The 26,264-nt window shown below is 40.2% G+C and overlaps 1 long non-coding RNA gene across 1 annotated transcript in view; it reads right to left on the reverse strand.

The window, feature by feature from the left end:
• LOC125451195 (uncharacterized) overlaps nucleotides 1-26,264 on the reverse strand; it is a 128,973-nt gene that overhangs the window by 94,757 nt on the left and 7,952 nt on the right. Inside the window, exon 2 of the long non-coding RNA XR_009445601.1 lies at nucleotides 13,013-13,179. This is a non-coding gene — a long non-coding RNA (uncharacterized LOC125451195). The remainder of the gene's footprint in view (nucleotides 1-13,012; nucleotides 13,180-26,264) is intronic.

A 26,264-nucleotide genomic window follows, 5' to 3' on the forward strand; every position in this document is an offset into this window, starting at 1 on the left:
TATCCCTCCAAGCCTTTCCTATTTGTGTACATATCCAAATGTCTTTTATTGCTGTAATTGTACCCACAACTACCACTTCCTCCGGAAGTTCATTCCACAAATGAACCATCCTCTGTGTAAAAAAATTGCCCCACATTTCTTTTTAAAATGTCTCATCTCTCACCTTAAAAATGTGTCCCAATCTTGAAAACCCCCATCCTGGGGCAAGGACACCTACCATTAACCCTATCTATACCCCTTATGGTTTTATAAACTTCTAAGAGTCACCTCTCAACCTCCAATGCTCCAGCAAAAAATGGTACCAGCTAATCCAATGTTTCTATATACCTCAAATCTTCCTTACCAAGCAATATCCTGGTAAATCTCATCTGAACCCTCTCCAGCTTAATAATATCCTTCTTATAACTGGGTGACCAGAACTGGACAAAGTACTCCAGAAGAGGCCTCACCAATGTCCATTGTTCAGATTTTTGAGACACCTTGATTTTGCAGGGTAATTTCAGGCGGGCGAGATGATTTTCATGTCCAATTGTGATGGCCTTTATCCTATTTGCAAATTTTCACAACAAACAGCAAACATCAATTAGATCAGGATAACAATCATCCCACAGGGATAGCTCCATTTCTGTGCCAAGCTTGCAAGGTGAGTAACTGGCTATGGCCCAATTTGCAAGGTTGCTGATAAGACCAACCTTACAGCACATGGAGCTGCATGCATTCATTGACTAGTGAAGGTAAGTATGCAATGGGCAGTTGTAGAGAACCCATTAGCATATTTATAAACTGGCACTTTGGGAAGCACTTGCAGAACAATCATGAGTGTGCTAATAGTTGCACTACTAATCAATTTACAATAATAAGTAGATTTTCTAAAGTTACTCACTTATGCTTGGTAGGGGCAGCATACATTAATACATATGAATATATACTCTCCAAATAGGAGAGAGGTTTCACTCCTTTCTTAAATTACTGGGAGCATGGGAGTGTACTGTCCTCTCTGTGTTTTGCTACGTGGCAATACCTTGACTAATCAGAGTCAATTTGTCAAACAACCAGCACCCTCTACTCCTCCAGTATTAATCATAATGATTGCTTGAAATGTGATAGTCTTTAATTGTTCTAATGAGGGCAAAATGAAAAACTTTGGCAATATACCTCTTTTTTGTGAAATATTCAAGTTCTGTATAACCAAGTGACTTGTTGTCCAACTTCTATTCTCACTTAAAGAAAACAAAAGTACTGAGGATGCTAGATAGGTGAAACCAAACAACAGAAATCGCAATAGAAACTCCGCAGGTCTGGCAGCACATATGTTCTCTCCACATATCTGCTGACTTTCTGCAACAATTTCTGGTTTTGTTTCTATTTTCCCTTACTCTTCACTAGCAGTAAAAGTGAATTTGGTTTTAAAAAGCCTCATTGTATCACCCCTGTTGTGCAATGTTTGATACACCTTGCAAACTTTTATCTAGTTCACAACATTTAGGAATTATTGGGAATAAACACAAGCACGAAGCAGTTGAGCGAAAAGGTCGGTTTGTGTTATGTGCATCCGACATAATTCTGTGCAATTATAAAATATCCGGTGCAGGGATATTGACGAGAAGGTTTAAGTCCCACTCATCAAAGAGGTGTGTCTGAACAGGATGATTTCTTAAAAAAAAGCAACAAATGTGCCAGGAACTCAAATCACTTCTTTTAACCTGCGTGTCTGATTTCTCCTTGGACCGGATTTTCGAAGGACCATAGCATCCAGACCTGTTAAAATGGGAATGCAAAATTACACTTTTGGGTCAATTTTGGAATGTCAAAGGGCAGATGGGGAGTTTCTGGAAAGCTGGTCACTGCAAATAAACAGCCTCTCAAGTTCCTTAAGGAGTTTCTTATAGGGGCCTGTCCATTTTTAACTGCAATGTTTAGTACTTTTGCAGACGGGCCTGGATCTTACACACTGACCAGCAGTTTGGGCCTGGGAGCAACTCCAGGTTCATGCACAGTTTTGTTGCAGGGCCCGAGTAAGTTGAAATAAGTGCGGCCAATGAACTCCAGCATGAGATAATACGGTGTGAAGCTGGATGAACACAGTAGGCCAAGCAGCATCAGAGGAGCAGGAAAACTGACATTTCAAGGGGGTGGGTTGCAGCTAGTAGGTAGGAGATGGGAGTGGGGCTTGAGGTGGGAGGAGGGGATAGGTGGGAGGCGGGGACAAGCTGGACAAGGTTTTGGGATGCGGTAGGGGGAAGGGAGATATTGAAGCTTGTGAAGTCCACATTGATACCATTAGGCTGCAGCATGAGCATTGCTTCAAACACTGTCCACCGTGGGTCACTTTATTACATTTGACCTCCTGGCCATCTGATGAACTGCTTACTGTGTTATGCAAAAGTATAAATGAAAGATTAAACACAAAAAAAACTTGAAGTGAGTATTCGTAGCAATATCACAGCCAACAACACTCTCTTGGAGAGTTGCAAGTCTGTGAAATTCTTTACCACAACGGACTGTCAAGGTTGTGTTGTTAAGTATATTCAACGTTGATATAAACAGATTTTGAATCAGTCAGGGGATGAAGAGAAAGGCTGGAACATGGAGCAAAGGATTATCAGATCAGCCATGATGTCATCGAAGGCAAAGCAAGTTCAATGGGCTAAATGGCTTACTTCTCCTCCTTTGTCTTAAGGCCTACCACAAGCTTTGATTCACTGGGCATCCAAAGCTCTCACCAGATCGATCGTTGTTTGAAGATTTCCTCCCATTTGATGCAGAAGGCCTTCCTAACACTCCTTCCCAAAAATACCACTCTGACTCCCCCGTTGCTGCTCAGGCGGTCAAAAACAATAGTCTTCTTAAGAAGGTCACGACAAAATAGGGCACTGATGTTTTTAAAGAATACGAAAATCAGGCAGGAGATTTCAATCAGTGGAGGTCTCACTGTTTTCTCATCTCCTCAGCTGGTGTTTGCCCCTCCAGCTGCTGCTGACTTTCCCTCATTGGGAGCCTGGTCTCAGTCCATCTTTCCTGAACCTAGCCCCTCCCAACACAGGGACCACAGTAAGATGAGCATCAGTTAGTGAGGCTACCTACTGCCAGTCACTGTCACTCAAGATCTACTGCATCCAGACTCCTGGCCGCTGACTCATACACTGACTAAGTTCAGCAAAGAGGATAAAGATATATTTGAATGACCCAGTACTCAGCATTTCCATGGCCAACATCCCTTTCCTAACCATAGAATGCATTGTACTTGCATTGTATGCATGAGAAGTCTTATGTAGTAATTAAGCTTTTAATACTATTTATAACTGAACTTCAGTTGAACCATCATCCATAGATGACTTCAAACCCATGTTCCCAGCACATTAACCTGGTGTACTGGATTACTACCCACTGTATCACTGCCACCCCCACAGAAGCTCTGATATCTCCTAGACGGCCCTCAAAGACACTTGGCATACACAGCTCCTTTCCATTCACTCATGGGATGTGGGGGCTACCTTACCTGCCCATGAGAAGGTGGCAGTGCACTGTCTTCTTCAATCCTTGCTGTCCATGTACTGTAGGTAAATAAACAATCCCGTCAGAGAGGGAGTTCCAGCATTTCTGTACCAGTGACAGTGAAGGAATGGCCATTTATTTTCAAGTCAGGAGGGTGAAAGGTTTGCAGGGAACAGATCCCTGATGATGGTGAGACGCGAGAGAAATACGGACACTGGTTTGTGATCTTGTTGGATAAATCTCAAATATCATATGGCCTAATGTTATAACCATAGCAGTCCGACTTGATGAACTGATGACATAAGAATGTATTACTTTTTACAAACATTGTGATATGTGTTACTCTGGTAATGCTACAAATTCACTCTTTGAATTAATAAAAATAATTAAATAATGTGATTAAATTGTTCCTTTTTGCTGATGAAATGCAACAATATTTTGAGTATTTTAATATGGCCTTTTTTGACAGCTACCCAGAGACCTCTGCTGGAAAGTGCACGACTTACCAAGTTCTGATTCTATTCCCGAATTCCTGAAATTACACAATTGTTACAGTGCATAAGGAGGACATTCAGACCATCATGTTTGCAGCAGCTTTCTGAGCATTTTAACTTAGTTCCCCATTTGACCATCTACACTGTTTTTTTAAATAAAAGTTAACAAATGGCTTCTTAAATGGCTCAACTGAACCTGCCTCCACCACATTTCCAGGCAAAGCATTACAGGCTCTTACTACCCGTAACGTGATTAAGTTTTATTTTTGCCACTTTTGCAAATCACCTCAAAATTCTGTCCTCTGGTTCTTGATCCTTTTATAAGCAGGAATAGTTTCTCGCTGTCTACTCTGTTCAGACCTTTCGTGATTATGAAAACTTCTCTCCAATCTCCAACCAGCCTGTTCCTCTCCAAGGAAAATAATACCAGTTTCTCCAGTCATTCCTCATAACTGAAATGTCTCATCTGGTGCCATTCTCGTAAATCTTTGCCCTCTCCAATGCACGCACATCTTTCCTATAATGTTGTTCCAAAACTGTATATAAGGCTCCCGCTGAGGTCTAACAAGTGTCCTATACAGGTTTATCATAACCCGCCTGTTCTTCTACTCTCTGCCCCTATTTGTAGAGTCAAGAGTATAGTGTGCTTTATTAATAGCTCTTAATCTGTCTTGCCACCTTTAAAAACGTCACAAAATTGTTATGACACAGAAACCCTGGGGAAACTTCTTGTAGCTGAAAAAGTGCCCACCACCCATTACTTTCTGTTTCTATCCCCCAGTTAATAAAGCATCCAAATTGTTGGTATCCCTTTTATTCTATGGCCTATAACATTGATCACAAATATGTTTTGTGTATCAGTATTTTTTTGGAAGTCAGTTCTGATGAGGCGTCACCAGACTTGAAATGTTAACTCTACTTGCACCCCATAGATGCTGCCAGATATGTTGTATTTCGCCAGCAATTTCTGTTTTACTCTTGGAAGTCCACGTGCACCACATTAACAGCCTTCTCTTCATCAATCTTCCTTCTCTTCAAAAAAATTCCAGGAAATTTGATAGGTACAAATTTCCTCAAAATATCTGAGCTGACTCTTCCAAACTGACATACATTTTTCTATGTGACAATTATTTCTATCCTGAATAATTATTTTTAGAACTTGCCCCGCCATCAGAATTAAACTGACAGAGTCTCTAATTGCTGAGACAATCTTTCCAACCTTTCTGGAAAGAAGTAAATTGTTTGTGCTTTTCCTGTGCTCTGACACCACCCCTGAATTCCAGGGAGATTGAAAGATTATTGACCGTAAATTTACTAATTTAGACCAGCCACATTTTCCTCTGAATCATTTATGCAGACCACAGACAGCACAGATCCCAGCACTAATCCCTAATGTCAGACTGGTACACAAGGTATCAGGGTGAGCTGGCAAGATAGCCACAGAACTGGCTTTGTCATAGGAGTCAGAGGGTAGCGGTAGAAGGATGCTTTTCAGAATGCAGCGTCATGACTAGCAGTGTTCCACAGGGATCAGTCCTGCAACCTCTGATTTGGTGGATAAAGTGGCTGGTCTAATTTTGCAGTCGATACAAAGGCTAGTAGAGCTGTAGATAGTGAGTAGATTGTCAGAGGATACAGCAGGATATAGATTATTTGGAGGCATGGGCAGAAAAATAGCAGATGGAGTTTAATCCAGACAAATATGAGATGTAGTATTTTGGAAGGTCAAATACAGTTGGAAATTATACAACAAATGGCAGAACCCTTAGCAGCATTGATATGCAGAAGGATCTGTGTGTGCAGGTTCACAGGTTACTGAAGGTACCAGCACAGGTAGGTAAGGTTGTTAAAAATGCTTATGGCAGGCTTGCCGTCATCAGAAAGGGCATTGAGTATAAGGATAGACAAGTTATGCTGCAGCTTTATAGAACTTCAGTCCGGCCACACTTGGAATATTGCATGCAGTTCTGGTCACCACACTATGAGTACGAGGTGGATGCTTTGGAGAGGGTACTGAAAAGGTTTATCAGGATGTTGCCTGGCATGGGGGATTTTAGCTATGAAGAAAGGCTGGATGGAATGCATTTGTTTCCAGCAGAATGCAGGAGGTTGAGGGGCAACCTGGTAGACGGTTATAAGATTGTGACTGGCATGGATAGAGTATGAAGCTTTTTCTCATGGTAGAGGAGTCAATTACTAGGGGACACAGGTTCAAGGTGTGGCAGCGGGAGGTTTATAAGATATGTACGAGGCAAGTTTTTCACACAAAGGGTAGTGACATATCAAATCAGTTACATATGTATGCAATTACTTAGATCATGGATAGTCAGCATGACTTTGCGTTTGGGAAATCGTGGTTTACAAATTTGAATGACATTTTTGAAGTTGTGACCAAGAAGATAAATGAAGACAGTGTGGTAGATGTTATCTACATGGACATTAGGAAAGCCTTGGACAAGGTTTTGTGTGGTAGACTGGTTAATAGGGTTAGATCACATGGGATTCAGGGAGAGTTAGCTAATTGGATACAAAATTGATTTGATGGTAGGAGACATATGGTGCTGATGGAAAGTTGTTTTTTGGACTGGAGACCTGTGACCAATGCTGTGCCATAAGGATCAGTTCTGGGTCACTGTTGTTTGTCATTTATATAAATAATTTCTATGTTGGATGAGAATGTATGACGCACGGTTAGTAAGTTTGTGATGACACTAAAATTTGTGGTAGATTGGGCAGTGAAGAGGGTTATCTAAGAGTACAACAAGATCTTGATCAACTGGGCCACTGGGCTGAGGAATAGCAGATAGAGTTTAATTTAGATAAATGTGAGGTGTTGCACTTTGGTAAGGCAAACCAGGGCTGGATTTACACTGTTAATAGCAGGGTCCTGGAGAGTGTTGGTGAACAGAGACACCGCGGGGTACAGGTACATAGTTCCTTGAAACTGATGTAACAGATAGACAGGGTGGAGAAGAAGCTATTTGGCACACTTGCCTTCATTGGTTAGAGCACTGAGCATGGGAATAGGGACATAATGTTGTGGCCGTACAAGATATTAGTAAGACCCCATTTGGTGTACTGTATATATTTTGGTTGCCACACTATAGGAAGGATGTTATTAAACTTGAAAGGATGCACAAAAATTTTACAAGGATGTTACTGAGACTGGAGGGTTTGAGTTATAGGGAAAGTTTGGAATAGGCTGGGACTTTCTTCCCTGGAGGATAGGAGGCTGAGAGGTGACCTTATAGAGTTTTATAAAATCATGAGAATCATAGATAAGGTGAACAGCCAAGGTCTTTTCCCAGGATAGGCATGTCCAAAACTAGAGGGCATAGATTTAAGGTGAGAGGGGAAAAGATTTAAAAGGGCCCTGAGGGACAACAATTTCAAACAAAGGGTGATTCATATATGGATCAAATTGCCAGACGAAGTGGCAGAGGTGAGTAAAATTACAACATCTAAAAAACATTTGGACAGGGACATGAATTGGAAAGGCTTAGAAGGATATGGGCCAAACACAGGCAAATGGGGCTAGTTCTGTTTAGGAAACCCAGATGGCATGGAAGAGTTGGACTAAAGGGTCTGTTTCAATGTTATATGACTCTAATTCCATTCACGGAATATCAGATGCTGTGCATATCATGCAGCCCATCCAAAACCATTCATTTTTCCACAAATATTTCTTGCCATTTATATTTTGTAATACTACTGACCGAATTCACCTACAAAATATGTGTTGATTTGGTGAATATGTTTTGTATTTGGCAGTTCGTGATGATTTTGAACCTAAAGGAGATCTCTAACCTTACTTTCAACATCCAGTCCTACATTGTGCACCAAAACTTGTCCATCGATTCATTGTCAACAACTTGAATGACCCAGTGAGATTTGTCCCAAATTACGATGTTGGAGAGCTATGGACTTTTTCTATATGTGTTTTTCTTAGTGCCATATAAAGATGTTATCTCATATTGCACTCATAGCTGTAAATAAATTATGAAAAGAACATCAAATTTTCACTGTGAAGTCTAAAGGCTGGATTTTACAGCCCCCTGGCTGGGTGTTCTTTTGTCAGGATAAGTGAACATGTTCAGTATGTTAGGTGACTAAATCTCTGGCTCTCTGGCTACTCAAGACCCAGACCCCATCCATTAGAAAAAAGGTTAATGGGTAATTGAACCAACGTTCATTCTCCAACTGGAGCTATCTGTTCAAATTTCTGCTTCCTTGCCCTTCCTTGCCCTTTTCCAGGTTGTGTCTAGAATTATCAATACTGCTCTCATAAGCGTTATAATCAAGAGTTTCTGGCTCATGGTGGAACTTCGCACATGGCGATATCTTCCATAGTCACCTTTTTGAGTATTGACTATATGGTACTTGAATACCAAGCTAACAATATCATGATCATCAAAGATGATAAAACCCAAGCCCTTCTTCCTTCCGCTTTGTTGATTCAACATTAGTTTAACAATTCTGATACGATATATTTTTAAAAAGTACTCCCTCTATGCCGTGGGCAAAGATTTCTTCAGCCAAATGAGTTCCAGATATGATTGAGTTCTTCATAATACTGCCCTTTTGGGTTCAACAACAAATCCATCTACTTTGTGAGGTCTGGCAGGCACTGTACCATTTACCTCAGAGACACAGGAGTATGTAAGAAAATCCAATTGCCCTGGAGCTTTTCATATGTAGGTCCCACACAGTCAATCTGTCCCATTTCTCAATGTGGTCTTGAAGACTTTTGTCTGTGGTTTTGATGTTCAGACCACCAATGAAGAGTTTACACAGCTGTTTGTGTTCTTCCTGCTTTCCTCAAAGAGAAAGAAGACAGCTTTGGATTGTCAATGCCACAAAATGGCTCCAAGCAGAACGAGTTTCAATAAAGTACAGCTGCCTTTTTGCATTGCTTTTCTCGTCCAACTCCAATTTCAACAATTTGTTAAATAATTTACTTCCATTTCCTTTTCAGATTCATTATTAATACAAATGCCAATTTTTACTTCTGTCAGAGGCCCTGCCCTGAATCACTACCGTGAGCACTTCCATTTTATTCAATGTGCAAATCTTTGAGATTATTGTCTTATAATGTTTGTTTTTCAATTTCTCATGATAATTTTTCTTCACTTGTGAATGATTTTGGTTTAGCCTATCCCTAGGACAGGTGGTCTCTTCTGCTTTTCAAGTTATTCCGCTTTTGCTATCTCAAATTATCTTTCACCTTAAAAAGTTGCCTAATTCATGACTTCCAAGCTGTTTTAGTGTGGCTGTTTTATTTGTGGTCCCATTCCCAATGATTCATGATTTAGAACAAGTTCCTAAATATTTTGATAACTCAACTTCATCTGACAAAGGAGCAGAGCTTTGAAAGCTTGTGATTTCAAATAAACCTGTTGGACTATAACCTGATCGTGTGACTTCTAACATTGCCCACCCCAATCCAACACTGGCTCATCCATATCATGGCAGAAAAACATTGTATTATAATTAAATGGCCAAAAGCACAAAGAGGGCCTGCACAGCAATTTACACAGCTATGCTGTAAAATACTTTGACATATATTCTATAACTTTGCAATTTACCTTTGTAAAACAACAAGCCATTGATAAACTTCATAAATTTATTTAATATATTCTCAGTTCTCCTTCTGATGAAACTTTGCATTACTTTTCTATTTGAGAAATATGACCTGCTTTTTTTCTGACTCCAATTTTTATTATTTCACATTAACTATTGACATCTGGCCTGGATACCAAAAAATCTAAAATTGTTTGCAAATAGTTACAGTTTTCCTCATTATTTTCCACAAATGTGTTTTATTACCATTTATGGATTTGATTCTTCTTCCATCTTGTCTATGTTTCTAACTTTTCAGTTGGTCATGCAGTATTCATCCTGAAAATTACACTCCACAGCCAAATGTCATACTTTTGTGATTGGCAGGAATAATGAGGATCTGTTCATATAGCTCAAATATCTCAGTAGAAGGTGCAAGATAATGCTGCTAAACAGCAGCAAGAATACTGCATGCATCCCTCCAATTAAAATCAATGGCCCAAATTTTATGGCAGTAATGATAAGGAAACATTCATCACCATCACTGCTCTGAAATTGACAGCAGTCACATGCACAATTAAAGTGGAAATCCTGAAGGTGATGTCAAAGATTTATGCTTCTGCATGCTGTTGCAGTCCCGATTATATAGAAATAATTGAACTGATGAAAATCTACCTTTTGATATTATTAGTCTCACTATTAAAGTATTTGAACATGTTCCAACTTGTTAAATAAGGTGTAACTGGATCTGTAATAATTGAATGGCCTCTTAGACCCTGAAAATCATTGAGTTTTATTTGTGGAATGTCAAATAAGACCATAAGAAACAGGAATAAGAATAGGCCAGTCAGCTCCTCAAGCCTGCTCCACCATTCAATAGGATCATGACTGATCCAACATTCCTCACGTCCACTTTCCTGCCCTTTCCCATAACCCTTGATTCCACTTCTGATCAAGAAATGTTTCCTTTATGCTGAAAATTCCACATTTTAAAATAATGTTTTAGAAATTCATTTATGACATTCCCATTTCTACCATGTGTATGCACCAATCATTTATTTCTTTCCCTGTAAAAACATCTTAGAAGTAAAGGTTAATCAATGTCTTTCACCTCTGTGATGTCAGTGAGGATATTTCACTGTGATCCCTTCCTCATTCTTTCTGATGAATTCCTGTTAATATTTGCTTGGAGAACCCCTTAGCTTCGTAACAAATTCAAACTGATGCTGGGAAAGAGAAAATTCACACCACAGAGATTGCTAGAAATTCTCAGGCTGCTTTCTTCCAGGACAGAGGCACACTCTGTTGTTTCACTGCTGAATGCAAAATCCAAGCCATTTTAATATGTTTCAAGCCCAAACATTTGAGACCAAATTCTAATAGAAAATTAACAAACAATTAATTTACCAATGCTTTTTCAAATTGCTTTAAGCAATATCTTGCTTTTCAAGTCACTAAATTTAGCTAAGGTAACATTCCTAACATACTCAGGAACTGATAGTAAAAGTAATAGCCCATGGGATCCAAAAAAATTTGGCAAATTGGATCCACATTTGGCTGAATGGCAGGAAGTAGAGGATGATTCTTGAGGGTTGTGTTTCCAACTAGAAGTCTGCATCCAGTGGGGTCCACAAGAGTCAGTGTGGGACCCCTTGTTGTTCGTGGTTAACATAAATGATTTACTAAATATAGGAGGGTTGATCAGTAAATTTGCAGCTGATGCAAAAATTGGTGCAATGATAATTAGTGAGGAGAATAGCCTTAGATTACCGAGGGATATAGATGGGCTGGTCAGTTGGGCTGATCAGTGGCAAATGGAATTCAATCTTGGTGCATATAAAGCATTGCACATGGGCAGAACAAACAAGGCAAGGTAACACAACATGAATGGTAGAAGCCTGGGAAGCTCCAGGGGTGAGAGGGACCTTGGTGTGCATCTTAAGGTATGAGGACAGGTGGATCAAGTGGTTAAGAAGTAACATGATATACTTGGGAGAAAAACAGAAGTTGCTGGGAAAGCTCAGCGGGTCTGGCAGCATCTGAGAAGAAAGGCTAGAGTTAACATTTCGGGTCTGGTGACCCTTCCTTAGAATGTTTGCCTTTATTAGCTGAAGCAAAAAAGTTAAGAACAGGGAGGTTATGCTAAAACTGTATAAATGTTAGTTAGACCGCAGCTGAAAGTATTGTGTGCAGTTCTGGAAGCCACAATTTGAAAGATTGAGATATCACTGGAGAGAGTACAGAAGAGATTTAGATCATAGATCATAGAATCTCTACAGTGTGGAAACAGGCTCTTCAGCCCAGCGAGTCCACACTGACCCTCAGAGCATCCCACCCAGACCCATTCCCCTATAACCACCTAAGCTACACATCCCTGAACATGACAGGCAATTTAGCATGGCCAATCCACCTAACCTGCACATCTTTGGGCTGTGGGAAGAAACCCTAGCAGACATGGCGAGATGTGCAAACTCCACACAGACAGTCGCCTGAGGGTGGAAATGAGCCTGGTTTGCTGGTGCTGTGAGGCAACACTGCTAACCACTGAGCCACCGTGCCACCCAGATAGAATCATAGAATTCCTACAATGTGGAGTCAGGTCATTCAGCCCATACTGACCCTCCAAAGAGCAACACACCTTGGCCCACCCCACCTACTTTATCTCATAACCCCGCAATTTCCATGGCTAGTTCACCTAGTCCACACATCCCTGGACACAATGAGCAATTTATCATGGCCAATCCACCTATCCTGCACATCTTTGGACTGTGGAAATAAACCAGAGCACCCAGAGGAAACCCAAGCAGACATAGGGGTAATGTGCAAACTCCACACAGTCATGCCAGGGTGGGATTGAGCCCAGGTCCCTGGCACTGTGAGGCAGCAGTGCTAACCACTGAGCCATTGTGCCACCCTGTCAGATTTACCAGTATGTTGCCCGACCTGGAGAGTTTCAGTTATGACCAGACTGTGATTGTTTTCTTTCCAGCAGAGGAGATTGAGAGGGGGCACGATTGAGAAGTATAAAATAATGAGGAGCACAGATATGGTGGAGAGAAAGAAAATTTTCACCTTGAAGATGGATCAATATCCAGAGGTCATAGATTTAAAGTCAAGGACAAAAAATTTAGAGGAGATGTCAGGAATTTTTTTTTCACCAAGAGGGTGGTGGGAATCTGGAACTCATTGGCTTTAAGGTAGTAAATGCAGAAATCCTCATAACATTAAAGAAGCATTTCGCTATGCACTTGCAATGTCGAAACATAGAAAGCTATGGCTGAAGTGCTGTAAGTGGGATCAGAATAGTTAGGAGGTTGTTTCTTGACTGATGTGGATGCGATGGGCCAAAGGTCCTTTTGCTATGCTGTAGATGCCGATGACTCTACCTAGTACATAAAAATATTGCTAAATGTTGAGATAAACTAAAACTATTTTAAAAATTATTCATATGACATTTGAAATACCTGTAAGAATTTCCCCGTACATTCCTGTCGCTCCCCTGGGTTCTGCAGATTGACCTTCAGCTTGACTATTTCAAACTTGTCTCTGGTGCTTCCAATGTCCAGCTACTGTTGAGGTGTTCTGCGTCGATAAGGTAGATGTATTTGGGATCTGCAGACTTTCTGCTGTTCTGTAAAACAATGCAAATGCCAGAATTCTTTATTAATGCCACAGCATAACTAAAGTAAAAAAAGAATAAGGGAACAAAAATAAAACAGTTGTGTCTTTCAAATACAACGGCCAATCTTTTCGATCAACAGTACACAAATAGTTCCAACCCATCATCACATTTGCACTTATCCACAGGTATTTTATGAGGTTTTGCACCATAGCCTGTTGTGATTAGAAATCAATTTCAGTATGCACCATCTACAGAGTTTCTGGGATCCCTGAGTACAGCAAAATAATCCATTTTAGCAAACTGTAGAAAAACTCCTTACTGAGGCAACAGAACATTTAGTTAGAATAACTGAATGCAAAATCATGCCCAAAAGGCAAACTGAAAAGTGTGGAGAGAGATAATGGGAACTGCAGATGCTGGAGATTCCAAGATAATAAAATGTGAGGCTGGATGAACACAGCAGGCCAAGCAGCATCTCAGGAGCACAAAAGCTGACGTTTCGGGCCTAGACCCTTCATCAGAGAGGGGGATGGGGGGAGGGAACTGGAATAAATAGGGAGAGAGGGGGAGGCGGACCGAAGATGGAGGTCCGCCTTCCCCTCTCTCCCTATTTATTCCAGTCCCCTCCCCCCATCCCCCTCTCTGATGAAGGGTCTAGGCCCGAAACGTCAGCTTTTGTGCTCCTGAGATGCTGCTTGGCCTGCTGTGTTCATCCAGCCTGAAAAGTGTGGAGATGGGTGGGTTTGGGAGAGAAATAAAATAAACAAAGAAATGTTGTATTTGTGTTTTAAAACCTTCAACAAACAGTAAAATCTAAACAAATTAAACTCCTTAATGTAAATGTTATTCTTCGGTGCTGAAGCTTGTTTATCAGCTTCAATCTTACTTGTTTTGGGTTGTGAAGATCACTGACATTCATTGCCCATCTCTATTTGTCCTTCAGTGAGGTGGACTGTTTTCTTGAATTGTGCTTTGCCTATGTGGCATATGTACACCACTAGTTTTGTGAGGGAAGTGTTCCAGAATTGTGATCCAGCGAAAGTGAAGGAACGATGACACATTTCCAAATCAGGATTGTATGTGATTTTGGGGTGTGTGCTGTAATCAAACAAACATTGTCATTGATATGTATATTAGTATAACTTCATTTGATTTATGTTTGGCACTTGAACAAATGGCACACATGTTTAGTCCATATATATGAGAGGATTTCATAATTGACTTGCCAGTGTTTCTACAGCCATGAATTTTAAAGTTGCACATGTGAGACATGCGCTCCTGGGGTGACAGAGAGAATTTATTTGTGTTGTGAGATTGTTACAATTGAAGGGAATAAACATTGTTTTCAGTTTTCAAGAATCAAGGAATCAATTTTCTTTGCTTAGGGGAAAACCAAGAGATTGGAAAACTATCGCTTTCTGTTCACTGAAGGTTTGTTTGATAAGACCATAAGATATATGTTGGATGCAAGAACAATTCTTTTTCCTGGAGAAAGGAGTTAGTTCAAAACTGTTGGGAAATAGGTTACTTCAGTTTAAAGGTTTTAGTTTGAAAATTCCAGAATAGTTGTGTTTGGTTAAAGACATTAAAGGGTTATTGAAAGCTAAGAACATTAAAGCTCATTTGTGTAACTCATCAACGAAGAGGCTACCAGATGTTCCAGTTGGAGGATTGAAAGAAAGAGTTAAGTTAAACTTATACCTGTGATAGATAAAAACACTTTCTCCCTGGTATTTGAGCACTGTAAAGCGATGATGTTGGAATAGATGGGCTTTTGTTTGCCATATATTTTATAATCTTCCAAATTGTGTTAATTGGAAATGATTTGATTTGTTCTATTTTATCTTTATTTCTCTCATCACAGAATCATGCAGTACAAAAGAGCTTCTTAGTCCCACTTTCCAGTACCTGGCCCACGGCCTTGATTGGTATGACTTTCAAGTGCTTATCTAAGTACTTTTTAAAGTTTGTGAGGTTTCCTGCCTCAATGACTCTCCCAGGTAGTGCATTCCAGTTTCTCACCACACTCAGGGTGAAAAAGATTTTCTGCAAACTCCTTCTAAACCTTCTGCCTCTCATTTTCAAATTAAAACCCCATGTTATTGATTCTAAGGGGAAGTTGTTTTCTATCCACCATATCCATGCCTCTCCTAATCTTATACACCTCCATCAGGTTCCTGCCCAGGCTTCTGTGCTCCAGAAAAAAACAACCTGAGCTAATCCAGCTTCTCTTCATAATTAAATGCACCAACCCAGGCGAATCTTGGTGAATCTCCTCTGCACTCCCTCAAGTGTAATCATACACTTCATATACTGTGGTGACCAGAAGTTCACACTGTACTCCAGCTGTACTCCTAATTCTTGTCAGCTGCAACATAACTTCCCTGTTCTTAGAATCTATGACATAATTGATTAAAAAATAAGTGTCTCATATGCCTTCCTAACTATCCTGGTAATCTATCCTGTCACCTTCAGGGATTTATGGATAAGCACTCCAAGTTCCTTCTGTTCTTCTGAACTCCCTAGTGTCCTGCTGTTCATTGAGCGCTCCTTTCTCTTGATACTTCTTCCAAAATGCATCACCTCGCATTTATCATTTAAATTCCATCTGCCACAGATTTCCCCATTAAACCAACCTTCCTGTAACCGAAGACCTTCTTCTTCACTGTCAACCATGCAGATAATCTTTGTGTCATCCACAAAATTTATTCATCAACCCCTCCCCATTCTCATCTGTATATATACTTCTGTATCATGAACAATAATGGACCCAGGACTAATCCCTGTCATACACCACTGGACATTTGGCCTCCAATCATTCAAGCAGCCTTCTAGCACCATCCTCCGTCTCCTACCACTAAACCAAAATTGGATCCAACTTCCAAAGCTACCCTGGACCTTATGTGTTTTTACCTTCTTTATCAGTCTCTGATGTGGGACCTCGTCAAAAGCTGTTTTTAAAATTCTGTATTATTGTTAAAGCCAAGTCTATAGCATTATGTACTTAAGTTTCAGTGTAAGGTCACCATGTTAGATGTTAAGAAAACAAAACATGATCTATCAAGCCAGATTTGGCTTGTCCAGTAGCAACATCAGATGGATTCATTCCAAATGGGATTCACTGAAATTAAGAGGGGCCTTTGGACTTCTTTCTAAAACAACATACATGGGTAGCTCAGGACATAGGTCAGCCACACTATAATGAAGTTTATTGCACAGATTTTGTAGTTTGCTTTGAACGTTGATAAGAGATTTCTAGAAATAGAAAATATAACAGTGGATTATTTGAAATTTTCAATAAAGCTAAATTGAGCGAGTTAGCAGATAACCTGAAGTTAGAAGTAACAGCCGGATCTTGCAAGGTTGAGATGCATCAAGATCCAACACTTACAGTTCGAAGAAGAGGAATCTAAAATTGGGCCATCACTGTTGGAATTAGCTAAGATACAGTTATAAATGAAAAGAAATGTAACAGAAAATGCATATCCCAATGAGGAAGAAGGATTATAGGGAAGGGATAAACCAATCCTGGTTAACCAAGGAAGTTAAGGATAGCATCAAATTGAAAGAAAAAGCATATCACATAGTAAAGGTCACTGGTAAGCCACAGTATTTATAAAGTTTGAAAAGTCAACAAAAGATGACCAGAAAAAAATAAAGAGGGTGACATTAAACTATGAGAACAAGCTAGAAAAGTGAACACAGGCCCACAAGATTGGTGAGCAAGATTGAAGAAATAATAATGGGGAACCAGGAAATAGTTGAGGAGTTTAATAAATATTTTGAATCTTCATGGCAGTGGACACTAATAGCATTCTGAAAATACTAAATAATCAAGGTGTTAACGGGTAAATGAACACAATAACTGTCACTAGAAAAAAATTACTACATAAACTAATGGGGCTAAAAACTAACAAGTCCCTCGGGCATGATGGGTTGCATCCGTGAGTAGAATGGATAAAGAGGAAATCAGATGTAATATTTGGATTCTGAAAGGTGTTTGATAAGGCACTGGGCATAAGGCTACTTAATAAGATAAGAGCCCATCATGTTGGGAGTAGTATATGGTTGCGGATAGAGGATTGGCTGGCTAAACAAACACAGGCAGCTGGGTCAAAGGGGGCATTTTCAGGACTACATCCTGTAAATAGCAGTGTGGTTTCTGGGTCAGCACTGAGGCAGCAATTATTTACAATATATGTTCATGACTTAGAAGATAAGGTGAAGTACCATTGTCAAGTTTTCAGATGATGTAAAAATAGGTAGAAAGGCAAATAGTGAGGATAGGCAGAATAAGTGAATGTAGAAAAACCCAGCAGATGGAATATAATGTGCGAAAATGTGAGGTTATGCAGAAAGAATAGAAGGGCTGAATATTCTGCAGAAGGGAAAAAGATTGAAAAAAGCTGTAGCACAGAGGGAATTGGGAGGCTTCAGGCATGAATCACAAAAGGCTAGCATTCAGGTTTAGTGAGTAATAGAGAAGACAAATGGATTGTTGCCTTTATTTCAAAAGGAATAGAATATAAAAGTAGTTAGGTCTTGCTAAAACTATATAGCACACTAGTCAGACCACAGCTGGAATACTGTAAACAGTTTTGAGCCTCTTGTCTAAGGAAAAATATATTGGCATTGGAGGCAGACCAGAGAAGGCTCATTAGGCTGTTTCCAGGTATAGAGGGATTTTCTTATGAGGAGATGTTGAAAATGTTGGGCTGGAATTTCATGGAGCATAGCATAATAAAAGGAGACATGTGGAATATATAAGATTTTTAGGGGGCTTCACAAGATAAATGCAGAGCCAGTGTGTGAGTGTATAGGACCAGAGGGCATAATTTCAGCATTAGGCGTCACCCATTTAAAACAGAGTTTAGGACGATTTTCTTTTCTCAAAGATTCATGAATCCATGGCATGTTTTACTGGAGAGGCTTGGCAATGTTGGATCATTAAATACATTCAACACTCATTAAATACATTAAATACATGGGCGGATTTTTAATCACCAATGGGATCAAGGTTTATAGAGAAAAGGCAGGAAAGTGAAGTTGAGGATTATCAGTTCAGCCATAATCTCATTGAATGGCAGAGCAGGCTTGATAGGCTGAATGGTCTACTTCTGCTCCTGCAATATTATGGTCTAATATTGGTGGTATGAGAGGTTTAAGAATTAACTTTCCAGTATGTCTGGAGACTTTTTGTTTCTAAAACCAACATGAGAAAAAGAATCACTGACATGGCATATCTTTCTGCATTGGGACAGTGCTATGAGCAGATGGAGTAAATTTTGAAGAGCATTAGTTTGTTTTCTGTTTGGAAGAATGAGAACTTTTTTTGCATAGAGGAAAAATTCTATAGATTCTGTGTTTCAGTTTGCAGAAATCCTGCATGGAATTAGATGTATGAAGCAATTTCTCTCAGAGAAATGAGTTAATTCTGCAAGTTAGGAAATAGGTTACTTCAGTGTAAGCATTTTAGTTTGAAACCAGAAGTGTTTGGTTAGATTCTTGATGTGGCTATTTGAAAGTCTAAGCTCAGTTGTGAGAATAATCAATGAATAGGCTATCAAACTGTCAAGGCCTGAAATTGAAAGGACAGTGAAATTAAACCTATAGGTATTATACAGAAGCAAACAGTGTTTGATGTCAAATTCTGGACATGATAACTCTGTGACGGATGGGATTGTATTTTTACCAAGTATTTCATTTCTTTTTCAAACTGTGTTTTAAGTAAATAGTTTGGTGTTCTAGTTCATCTTTGTTTCTTTAGCATAAAAAACTTCTATTTTATTGTTAAAACCAAACCTGCAGAATTACACACTCACGTTTCAACGAAGGATTGCCTTGCTAAATAAAATACAAATCTAGTGAAATAAAAAAGAAGCTATCAAGCTTGATGTCAGTCTGAGATTTGAGTTGGCCGGGATCAGCAGGGATCTTACATGAGTTGAAGTGGCCAAAAGATGATTGGGCTTTAATGTTAAGGAATGTTTTGATAGGTGCAGCTATGATTGCGTATTGCAGTTTGAAAGAAGAATAATTTGAAGATCATGCAACTGACAAATAGAGAAATCTCAATGTTGATGAGTTTGAGTCTGAAGCTAATCAATTAAAACTTAGGATCACACATACAAAACTAATTCACCATTTATATAGGGAAATTCCCTTCCAGTGGAGGCACACTTCAGCAGTCAATGACATTCGGCCTTGGATCTTAGGGTAAACAAGGCAGACTTCGGGATACGCAACAACACAGAACCGCGGAGCAGAGGCTGATGGCCAAGTTCGGTACCCGTGAAAATGGCCTCAACCAGGATTTTGGGTTCATGTCACACTATAGGTGACCCCACCACACTATACTCTCTCACACATGCACACGTACATACACACTCTCCCCCATAAACACACTCTCACACACGTACTCATACACTCACACAGACACGCTCTCATATACACAAACACACACACACACACACACACACGCGCACACACACACACACACACATACACACAGTCACACACACACTCTCTCTCACACACACAGTCTCTCTGCAAAGCATGCACACGCACAAATACTCTCACACACATACAAACACTGTCTCATAAGCACTCTCCCTCTCTCTCACACACACACATGCTCACATGTGTGCACACGCACACACACACACACACACACTCTGCCTCTCTCTCCCACACAAACGCACACATGCGTGTGCACATACACATATAAATGTATGGTGTGAATTTGCATTTGATTTGTAATTGCAGGTGCATTCTATTTTTGTTCAAAAAGCACACAATTTGTAGACAATCAATGTGGCATTTTATAAATTCTTATTTTGGAAATAAAACGAGTCTGACTCCAAGTTAATACACAGCCAGATTCTAAACAAGGCCTCATACCTAAAATGCATTGCCTAACCTGGGATAACACCTCTGGTATACTGAGGGGACTGATAAAACTTTTCATTATTTCGAGTCAGTGACTTGAAAGAAATTTGGGAATTTGTATATTAATTCTTTCTAACTGATTAAAGATTTAACAGCCATCTTAGGTTTGTTCAATGCATTTGCAACAGTTTTATGACCCTTTCATCTTTTGCTTATAAATTCTGTGTCTGATACAACCTCTCTCACTAACACTGAAGGAATGAGAATCCAAAAGGTGAAATAAACCTGTTGGACTATGACCTGGATTCATGCCATTTTTGACTTTGTGGAACTTGTCAGGGAGAAAGAAATGCCATAGGGTTATGGTTTGGATCACTCAAACTCAAGAAAAATTTAAAGAAAATTGTGATCATGGAAGAATTCAGAAATAGTATTCCTGCAAACTTAAAAGCTTGTTTAGGTGAACATCAAGTATTCAGGATCAAGGTAGCAGCAGCTCCGGCAGATACTTATGATATCTCAAACACATCATTCTGCTGGGGAGATGGCCATATGGAAATCCACAAAAAACTGGAGGAATAAAAATATCAGTGGATGGAAGAGTTCTAGTTTTAGAGAATTAACAGAAGGTTGTCAAAGTAGTAAAGGAGAAAGTCTACAACAAAATGTGATGTGAAAAAGTAACATGTTTCCATTGTATTAAGGCTGGCCATACCAAAACCAATTGCTTTAAGTTAAATGGGAAGCGATATGCCATCTAATTATTTTTATGCACAGACCTCCAAGATCTGTGCACAGCAGTGACTTCCTAAACCAGATGTTAATGCGTTGGCAGATTGCTTCCATGGATCAGCATGTATGGAATTTTAGAGTGCTTGTGAAGCTGCAGGGCTTACGGGAACACTGATGGGAGACTGATTATAGCAGTAAATATGTCTAAGACATTTTAAGAAAAGGAGAAATCAGGAAAGGAAATAGGTACAGAAAAATTGTTGGCAATAACACAGAAAGAATATGATTTTTTAGAATGTGCTAAGAAGGTATTGGTGGCTTTGAACAATCATGAGAATTCTGTGAATGTTGACAAAGAGCAACAGACCACTGGAGATTGTGAGCATTTTATCTAAAAGGGGGATTTATTGAATCAGGAGTTAAACCAATAAGAAAATTGAGAGACTCTGGACCAAGTCAGTTAATGATGCTGATTGATGATGCTATTTGTCTTCCAGAGGTATACATACTGCTTACAAACTAGTCTTATTACAGGGTTAGATTAAAGAGTAATTTGACAAATGAAGAATTTGTAATTGGAGTTCTGAAACAAATTCCAGAGTGACAGTTTGATTTTATTTTGGGAAATTACTTTTCAGGTTCAAGAATATTGGCTAAGGGTGATGGAACCACCAGTTGAGGTGAATGAACAGGATATGTTACAGGAGGACTATCCTGGATTGTTCTCTGATTGTATTGTCATCAGATCAAGTTATACCAAAAAGCCTACTGAGAAATTGGAATGAGAGACAATACCTGATGTTATTACTTAAAAGACAAAGTATTAATGAGGAAATGGAGACTACCTCAAATACTAAATGATGAAGAATGGGACTGATCCATTAGGTGGTAGCTCCATCTGAATATCATAGCAAACAAGTGGCTCATGAAATTCCAATTGTAGGTCACTTAGGTATTAGAAAAACACAGGCTGAAATACTGCAACATTTTTATTGGCCGGGATTACATACAAATGTGATGAAATTTTGCTAGACATGCTCTCCATGTCACTTCTACCATCAATTAAATCTATGCCTTAAATTTCAATACCAGCTTTTGGAGGACTGGTTTTCAGCATATTAGTAAGTTGTGTAGGACCTCTACCTAAAACCTGGAATGGAAATCAGTATCCTTTAATGTTTATGGATGTTTCTACAGGACAAATAGTTATTGAAGGACCATGTAACTGTATGATATACATCAACATTTTGGTTAGTTTTAGTCAAAATGGGGAAGAACTTCAGCAGCACTTGAATGAACTGTTCTATTGGCTACAAAAAGCCAGTTTGGTTATAAATCTGGCTGAGTGAATTTGCCAAGGAAAAAATGACTTCTTTTTGCAATACTGGTAAAGGCCAAGCATCACCTAAACAATTGAAGGTGAGGACTATTTTGGAATTTCTGTTGCCTAGGACAAAATGCAAAATTTGGCAATATTTTGGCACGAGTAGATTTTATTGCAAGTTTGTCCCAAACTTCAGCACAATTGTGGTGTCTGTAACTCTGAAACTTTGAATGGATTCAAACACATCAGAATGCCTTTGAAAATTGAAAGTTATGCTGACATATACACTGGTTTTAGCCAGGCTAAATTATGGGAAGTCATAAATTTGTATTGTTTGCTGTTGCCAGGGTCATTTGTGCAGCCTGTTTTAAATTTAAGGTAAAGGTGGAGTGGTGATACTCCATGTTCCACCTACTCCACTCTGCTCAGTATTTATCTCACAAATGTTCCATCCGCATTTGTTACGGGAAAATGTCTGTTCCCCGAAAATGAGAAGAAATAGCACTTTGTAGTTGATAATGGAAATTTCAGTACTCCGTGTGCTGCTACCAGTAGACAGAACAACCAGACGGTCGCCCTGAATCTACAGAGATGTTTGCCGTTTCCTAGTGTGATTCTCTATTTTATTTCAAGTGAGAATGCATCAGAGCGTGTGTGTTAATCAGTCCTTCTTGCCTCCTTACTTCCGGAACCCAGTTTGCAGAGCGAGATAGTATCTGCGAAGCAACGTTGGGATCCATTATGTTTGTGGTAATGCCTTGAACTGATCTTCGCTTCTCCTGCTGTAGGTTAAGTGGATTGGCCACGTTAAATTGCCCATAGTGTCCACGGATGTGCAGGGTAAGTGGGTTTGCCATGGGAATGCCGGGTTACAGGGATAGGATTGGGTGGTGTGTGGGTGGGATGGTCTTCGGAGGGGTAGTGTGGACTCGATGGGTGAAATGGCCTACTCGCACATCGTAGGGGCACACTATGGCAGTTCTGTGAGCCTGTTTCTATAACTCTCACCATTGATCATTTTACTTGACGCCAAAGGTCCTGTTCCCACGCACTTCTAAATCCTTCCGGAGGAGACGGTTTCCCCCCGTGCTGTGACAACATCCACATTCATCAAAGCTGCAGGAGGGATCCAAAATGGAAGAAGCGTTTCCCCAAAGAACGCGAACTTCATTAAGAATGAAGCTCTCCGGTAGACCAGAGTCCTGTGCCTTTCACCGAATTACAAAGCTGCCAATCTCCGAATTGGAGATAACGCTGTTATTTAGTGAGCTGTTTGGCTTTGTCTGACTGAGGAGCACGGTGTAGCCCTCTGGGACGTATCAAATGCTTAATTCACCAATTTCCCAAATAATCGATATGCAAAACTATTGTAACGGGGAGACGCGGAATTCTTAATTGTCACATTAAAAAGTCGGAGTTACCGAACATGCCAGAGCCATTATTTTCTTTTCCCGGGACACTTACTGCTGATGGTTATATGCTTTCAGTCGCTTTTGTACACTTGGCTCGTTCAGTTTGCCATATTGGCTGTTAAAGAGATTGTGGCGCATAGCCAGGACCGTAGAAGATTTTTGCTCACTTGTCACAGCGCTGTGAAGAGAAAACTGAACGTAGCCCGAGGGGATTACTGTTACCCTATAAAGAAGCAGAGCTCTTATTTTCTGCAAACAGCGTAACGGATTAAATTTGTCCTTGAACTATCCATGGACAATATTGAAGTTTGGGCGGATAAATGGCAAGTAACATTTGTGCCTCACAAATGCCAGGCTATGACCATCTCCAGCAAGACACACTCTGTTACTCGGCGAAGTTCAATAGCATTAACATGGCTGAGATTCCCCACTATCGACATTCTGGAAGTTACCATGAGCCAGACACTGAACCGGATTAGCCTTATAAATACTACAGTTACGGTGCAGGTCCCAGGCCACGCATCCTGCAGCGAGTAGTTCAATTCCTGACTCTCAAGGCCTGTCCATTTTCTACAAGGCACGAATCAGGAAGGAGTGTGACGGAATACTCCCACTGGCTTGAATGAGTTCAGCAGCAACAAAACTCGAGAAGCTTGACACCATCCAGGACAAAACAGCTTACTGGCATTGGCACCACATCCAGCAGTCTGTACCATCAACAAAGTACAGTGCGGAATTTCACCAACGCTCCACATAGAACCACCCAAATCTATTATCACCACCATCGAGCAGGGCAAGGGCAACAGACACATAAGAACACCGCCATCTGCAAATTCCTTTCCAAACCAGCCTTTGAAATATATTGTTGCTTCTTCAGTGTACCTAGGCCAAAATCCTGGCATTCCCTCTCTAGTGACTTCGTGGGTCACCCTACAGAACATGGAATGCATCCGTCAAGATAGTAGCTCTGCGCCAACTTCTCAGGGGCAACTAGGAATGGGAAATAAATGTTGGCGCAGCTGGTGACGCCTGCATCTCGCCAATGAAAGTCTCAACTTTGTGTGATTTCATATAAGGAACCAAATATAAAGGATATGTATTTCTTCATTAGTATCAGTGTTGAACCGAAAATATCATAGATTTAGGCCACAATATATTCAGTGCGAGAGTCTCAATTTCAGATTATAAATTGTATTTTGCACCGATCTGTATTATCCGCACGGATAGCGGTTAGCACTGCTGCCTCACAGCGCCAGGGACCCAGGTTCGATTCCTACCGCCGGCTGACTGTGCGGAGTTTGCACATTCTCCCTGTGTCTGCGTGGGTTTCCTCCGCGTGCTCCGGTTTCTTTCCACAGTCCAAAGATGTGCAGGCTAGGTGGATTGGCCATGCTAAATTGTCCCGAGTGTTCAGGGACGTGGAGATTAGGTGGGTTATAGAGGAATGGGTCTGGGTTGGCCGAAGGGGCTGTTTCCACACTGTAGGGGTTCTGTGATCTATGATGTACTAAGACGCGAGACTAAGATGAATGTTGCTCATTATTAAAGTCAGACCAAAGGCTTCCGATCAAAGGTATGCAAAATACTTGATATTAAACGATCATACGCACTTGACTCGCACTTGGACTATATCTGGTAAAGGAAAATATTTTAAAATCTCGACCTGGGTGAATTTTAATGAATGCCAATTCATTGCTCACAGAGAACAGAAGACAGGCCCTATTTTGTAGAAATATATTGTGAATTTTTTTCTGATCTCTTTTATTAGTGTTTAGGTTGGCGTGATAAGTATTTGAAATATGACATAATATTCTGCTTTTCCTACGCAAGTGGGCTTGAAGGATGCTGTCACGTGATGACTGCCTAATCTCGCAGATCCTACTGGTATCGCTCTATCAATGAAAGCTAAATGTATTTTTATATAAAAAAGTGACAGTTTTCCCTAGTAAAATCCTGTCAATTTGGTGCTGTAATTAGCGGCGGTGTCATCATGCCAACCAAAATGTCCCCAGCATAAAAAGACAAGTCTGCGATGTTCCTGACTCGGGCAGACACGCCAAATGCGGGAGTGTGACATCTTGAACAGTCACACACTGTGGTATTTCCACAGTAAAACCTTCCTTTATCAATAAAAGACGCGAAGTAAAATGACTAATGCAATCCGTTACTGATTTACCAGATTTCATTGCAGTAAATCCTCGCCCACATATTTTTCTCTGCATCAGCTGCTTGACTGATGCTCTCCCTGAAGCAAGGCAGTCAGCAAACAAGGCAATAAAAGTTCAAGTACGCTCAATGTAAACAGACGTATCTCTAAAATCCTCCAATAACCGAGTGCACTTACCCAGCCTTTTTTAGATCATCGCTGTTACAGGATCTATAAATCCTGTAACGAGTACGACTTCAGAGCAGGCTATTTTTTTACGCAGAGTCGTAAAAAAACACCTTGGCAATTTCTAAACCAGCCGTTCTCTGTCTAAACATCAACCGAATGACAACTTCGGACAGCCTGGGACTCCTGACCGAAGTATTAATGACCGGAGCTACCTCACAAATATCGAATCTTGGCCATTGCATTCATTTGTGGCCTTTAATAGCGTGAATGCAACTAGTGACGTACTCTGATAGTGGAGAAGGGAGGTAGCTTCAAATTAAGGTACCTGCTCTTCGCTACAACTGACAATTCGCAATTTGCTTTTGTCGTTTAAGAAACGAAATATTTTTTTCTCGTTTTAGCT

This window comes from Stegostoma tigrinum, chromosome 3 (assembly GCF_030684315.1).
Source record: "Stegostoma tigrinum isolate sSteTig4 chromosome 3, sSteTig4.hap1, whole genome shotgun sequence".
In the NCBI taxonomy this organism is placed as follows: domain Eukaryota; kingdom Metazoa; phylum Chordata; class Chondrichthyes; order Orectolobiformes; family Stegostomatidae; genus Stegostoma; species Stegostoma tigrinum.